Genomic DNA, 5,983 nt, shown 5'->3' on the forward strand with positions numbered 1-5,983 from the left:
GTGAGCTGTATACAGCCTAAAGTGTTCATCAGTGGCCCGATACCTCCAGTCCGCAAAGGAGATCTGAAATTCTCAAGGATTTACTCTTTGAATAAATTTCTGTCTTCGGCTTGTGCTGCCCTTTCACTAAATTTTATAGAAAATTTTCCTATTTTTTGGGAACGTCGTCATCTTTTTAGAGCAGATGGACTGTGTCTAAACAAGGCTGGAGTAAAACTCTTCACATCCAACTTGTTTTACTTCACCAGTCACACTGCTATCAGTTCTGATAAAGACAGAGGACAACATGTACCATCGGAGAACAAAACAACAAGGAAAGAACATGGAGTCAATGAGCTTCCAGCAAGAAATAAAAATCGCCAAAATGAAGAGGTCAACCCAACCCCCGCATCTCAGGACCCACCTGCTTCACCCCAAAATTCACCTACTTCCACCTCATCCAGCTTCTCTCCTACCCCTGCCTTCTTGGATTTAACTGCCCAGATGAACGAGCTGGTTCTGGCTGGCACAAGACTGACACCCCACCCTTTACCCCACCATGGTCAATCTGCACCACCCATCCCTCCTCGAAGATACCAGGCTCAGGATCACTCTTCTCCTCAGGCCAGCTGTGTTCAACTTAGAGCGACACAGGCCTGATGTGTGCTGGGTCCAGACTGCAATAGCTCTATTTTTAGGAACAACCAGAAAAAGTCAGGGCCCTATGGAGTTAATGCAGCTTCTTTAATTCCTGTGGTGACAGGTAACACAGGTAAAATTGTGAAATTAAAGAAAAGCAAAAAGCTTTATAGAGATAAAAATTTGACTCCTATAACATGTCATCCAAAAAGTCCACCAGTGTCTCCAGTAAAGTTTTTAAAATTAATGTTAGATCTCTTGTTAACAAGTCACTAATAATTAATGATTTTATTTTGACACATCACTTGGACTTTTTATTTCTTAATGAAACATGGTTGAATGATGGTATCAGTAATACTATTCTCAATGAAAGTGCGCCACAAGACTTTATTTATTTAAATAAGTGTCGTACTTGCAGGAAAGGTGGTGGAGTTGCTGCCATTTTTAAATCAATATTTCAGTGCAAAGAAATAACATTTGGTGATTTTATCTCCTTTGAATATATGTCATTCTTACTGAAGGGTGATTCAAGAGTTCTGTTTTTAGTCGTTTATAGACCCCCAAAATATTCTGGAGAATTCATGGATGAGTTCGCTGAACTGCTGTCAGTTGTATGCACTGAATACAACTTTTTAATAATAACAGGTGACTTAAATATTCATGTAGACAATAACATGGACAATACTTCCAAAGAACTGTATGCTTTAATGGATACTTTTGGTCTTACACAACATGTGACTGGTCCGACACACACTCAAGGTCACACTTTGGATCTGGTTATCTCTAAAGGTGTTGATATCTCTGCTGTTGATGTAAGAGACTTAGCTCTATCTGATCATTTCTGTGTCTTTTTTGACCTAGAGACTGTAACATCTGTTCCCCCTAGTTATGTGTGTTTAAAGAAAAGGTACATAAATGAGAACACAAGTGCACAGTTTATGGAAGCCATAGCAATGACACCAACATTGAGTGCTGAGACAGTTGATGATCTTCTGGATGAGTATAATAGAAACGTCTGTAATGTCATAGATGTGGTGGCTCCAATCAAAACTAAGAGAAAACCAAACACACAGAAAACACCTTGGAGGAGGACTGAGATAATGCAGAATTTGAAATCTGACTGTAGAAGAGCTGAGCGTAAATGGAGATCAACAAAACTCCAAATTCATCTAGAACTATACAAAATAAGTCTGCGAAAATTCAATGATGGCTTGTTCAAAGCAAGGCAGCAATACTTTTCTGAAATTATTGCCAAAAATGTCAACAACTCTCGCACGTTGTTTTCTGTAATTGAAAAGCTCACAACCCCCCCAGATCAGATAGCCCCTGAATTACTGTCAGCTGGAAAATGCAATGAATTTGCTGTATATTTCAATGAAAAAATACAATCAATAAGGTCAAACATCAGAACAAACCAGCAAAATCACAAAAAGCTTGAACAGCTTCAACCACTGAGGGATGAGTCAATTACAATGTTAGAGTTTATTACAGTGAACCCAAAAACAATAGAGGAAACTGTTCAGCAGCTGAATCCATCAACGTGTTGCCTTGACACAATACCCTCAAACTTCTTTAAAACTGTTGTAAAGTCAATTGTCACTGATCTGTGTCAGATAATTAACTGCTCATTCCAATCAGGCACCGTACCAAAATCCCTGAAAGTAGCTGCTGTGAAACCGCTGTTAAAAAAGAGAACACTGGATGCCTCTATACTGGCTAACTATAGACCAATCAGCAACCTTCCATTCATGGCCAAGATCATTGAGAAGGTGGTCTTCAACCAACTGAGTCAATTCTTAACATTCAACAAAATATTTGATAAATTTCAGTCAGGTTTTCGTTCTCATCACAGCACTGAAACTGCTCTTATCAAAGTGATCAATGACATAAGGTTGAACACTGATTCAGGAAAAGTATCTGTTCTCATTCTGTTGGATCTAAGTGCTGCATTTGACACTGTAGATCATACAATTTTGTTGCACAGATTGCAAACATGGGTCGGACTAAATGGAAAAGTAATGCAATGGTTTAAGTCATACTTGGAGGAGCGAAGCTATTTTGTAAGCATTGGAAACTTTGAATCTGACAGATTACCAATGTCCTGTGGGATTCCTCAGGGATCTGTTCTTGGACCCCTTCTGTTTAACCTTTACATGCTTCCTTTAGGACAAATTTTACAGAACTGTAAGGTTGATTATCAGAGCTATGCAGATGACACACAACTATATCTATCACTGAACCCAGATGACCATGGTCCCATTGAGGTGTTGTGTGACTGTTTAGAAAAAGTAAACTGCTGGATGAGTGAAAACTTCCTTCAACTAAACCATGACAAGACGGAGGTGATTGTCTTTGGTAACAAGGAAAAGAGGACTGCTGTCAGCAATTATCTTGAGTCTCGATCTTTAAAAGCTAAAGACCAAGTCAAAAACCTTGGTGTTCTGATTGACTCAGATCTTACATTCAGCAGTCAGATCAAATCTATCACAAAAACATCCTTCTACCACCTAAAGAACATCTCCAGAGTGAAAGGTTTAATGGCTCAGAAAGATCAGGAGAAACTGGTCCATGCTTTTATCTCCAGCAGACTGGACTATTGTAATGGTCTTCTGACAGGAATCCCCCAAAAGAGCATCAAACAGCTACAGCTGGTTCAGAACGCTGCAGCTCGGGTCTTAACCAGAACAAAGAGGTCAGAGCACATTACTCCAGTTTTAAAGTCTTTACACTGGCTCCCAGTCAGCCTCAGAATAGACTTTAAAGTTCTGCTGCTGGTGTATAAATCTGTGAATGGGTTTGGTCCAGAATACATCAGTGACATGTTGGTCAGGTATGAACCCAGCACGTCTCTCAGATCTATGGACACAGGTCAGATAGTGGAGCCCAGAGCTCACAGTAAACATGGTGATGCTGCTTTTAGTTGTTATGCTGCAAAGAAGTGGAACAAACTGCCAGCGGAGCTGAAGTCAGCATCCAATGTGAACATTTTTAAATCAAAGTTAAAGGCACTTTTTTTCTCTACTGCATATGATTGAGAGAGAGATTTTTTTGTCATGTTGTTGATGTAATGATGATTTTACTGATGATTTTAATTGATTTTACTGATGATTTTAATTGTTCTTATTGATTTAAATGTTCTTATTGATTTTAAACAATTGAATGTTTTATCATGTAAAGCACATTGAGTTGCCTTGAGTATGAAATGCGCTATATAAATAAATTTGCCTTGCCTTGCCTTGCCTTTCAAATTGGATAAAAAATAAAAATAAAGATTTGATGACGGAGTTGGAATTCCCTCATAACTGAGGACCAAAATAAGACCACACACTATCATAACTGTTGACATTAAGATGGAACTGTAAGAGAAAAAAGTTACATCATGAGATGGATTTTTAGAGCCCCGCCCCCAAAACTTAAAAAAAAGTGAAGCCCAGTTGTACATGTAAGTGGTGTAGTGTATATCTGCCATGTGAAAAATCATCTATGCTGTCACACACAGGGCCTCATAGCTCAGAGGTTAGAGCACTGGTCTTGTAAACCAGGGGTCGTGAGTTCAATTCTCACTGAGGCCTTCTTTTGCTGTTAACTACAGGTCAAAGGGGGTGGGGCTAAGGGTTTTGTTCACACCCTTTAACCTCTCTAGGATTGGTTTGAATGGAAAGCATTCCTGGTTTGTGAAGTCTACAGACGACCAGGGAAGTGAGCTGAAGACTCTCCAGTGTAACTCTCAGCTGTGACAGCAGGGGGCGTGGTCTCCTTCAGTCCACTTACTGTACCAAAGACTTCACTAGCCTGTGGAGTGTATCACTGGTTGTGATTCTGATAAAATGTTTATTCTAAGAACAAAAATTTGGTTTTAATATAGATTTAAGTTTATTTCAAAATGAGTCAATTTTTCACTATTACTGAGTCAGTTTTTACTTAGATTAGTTGTTTTCTTCTTGTTCCAAAGCTTTCATTTGCAAAATTAAAAAAATAAAATAAAATAAATAAAAAAAAATAATAATTTGTTTACAGTCAGTATATTTCACTTATTACTGTGCTGTAGGAAGTTTGATTTCAAGTAATTTAATCTAATAATCATACATTTCTGCTTATTTTAACCCTTTAGAATACTTATCAGGACCTTCTTATTTTAAGATTTAACATTTTTTTTCAATATTTCTTGTTTAGTAAATTTAACTTGCTGCATCCTGATTAGCAATCATTTATTAGCTTTGGACCAGACGTGGGCCACATAATACTCAGTCTAGTATTGGTCACACCCAAAGAATCGCTCAAAATACATACAGTATATATAGAACTGTACATAGAACTGTAACATGGTTCCCCAGTTTAGCACTAAATTATAATTTTTATAAATTTTTCATGGCAATTACTATTACAATGTAAATTATCTGAACTCATTTCTAATGTAATTACAATTACAACAGCAACATATTTTTTAAATTACAATTATACCATCATTTTAATTCATGATCACTTGGGATGTAACGATTAATCGTAAGGTAGTTAAAAATCGATTCATAATGGTCTTTAACCAATGCTGGTGGGACTCTGCGTTGAAACTTATTCATAAGACAACTATCTGTGCTCATTTGACATTGATCCAATTTAAGGTTTTGTTCAGGTGTCATTACTCAAAAGCAAGGCTTGCTCAAATTTTTCAGACTACTATAGACATTTGTGATAGGTGTGGTGGATCGCCCTGTGATCTTGCTCATATGTTTTTCTCCTGTCCAACTTTAAATACATTTTGGCAAATCTATTTTAATACCATGTCTAAAGTGCTTTCAAAAAACGTTGATGTTTCTTCTCATGTGGCTATTTTCGGTATCCCCGAGAACTACTCCAACTATTCAGCTCTTCACCTGCAGATTTTAGCATTCACATCTCTTATTGCCAGACGGCATCTCCTCATACATTGGAAGTCAACAAGTTCCCCATCCAGCACTCAATGGATAAATGAGGTCATGTCTTTTCTGAAAGTTGAAAAGATTAGATATTCCAAGAAAGGTATGACTGACAAATTCTTTCAAAAGTGGCAAGCATTTCTTAACCTTTTTGAGGAAGCGTAACCCCCCCCCCTTTCTTTCTTTGTTGTTTTTTTAAAAAAAAATGTATTTTAATTTTTATTTTTTTTACCTTACATTATGTTTAAAAGAAAAAGAAAAAATGAAATGAAACCGTTTTTCCTTCTTTCACTTGTATTGTACAATTGGGATACAATGTTCCTGTGCACATTAATAAAAACATTAAACAAAAAAAAAAATCAATTCATAGGTATCACAGTTCACATCGATGCTCTGAAAAATGAATCACAGTACTTTTTTTAAACAGCAGAGGCCGCTATCTATTTATCCTT

General features: G+C 37.2%; 1 non-coding gene across 1 annotated transcript; it reads left to right on the forward strand.

Annotated features, from left to right (window-relative positions):
- The first annotated feature begins 4,117 nt into the window (after positions 1–4,117).
- Positions 4,118–4,190, forward strand: trnat-ugu (transfer RNA threonine (anticodon UGU)). Its single transcript has one exon. It is a non-coding gene; the product is annotated as a tRNA-Thr (tRNA).
- The last annotated feature ends 1,793 nt before the right edge of the window (positions 4,191–5,983 follow it).

Source organism: Gouania willdenowi, unplaced genomic scaffold, assembly GCF_900634775.1.
Source record: "Gouania willdenowi unplaced genomic scaffold, fGouWil2.1 scaffold_363_arrow_ctg1, whole genome shotgun sequence".
Lineage (NCBI taxonomy): Eukaryota > Metazoa > Chordata > Actinopteri > Blenniiformes > Gobiesocidae > Gouania > Gouania willdenowi.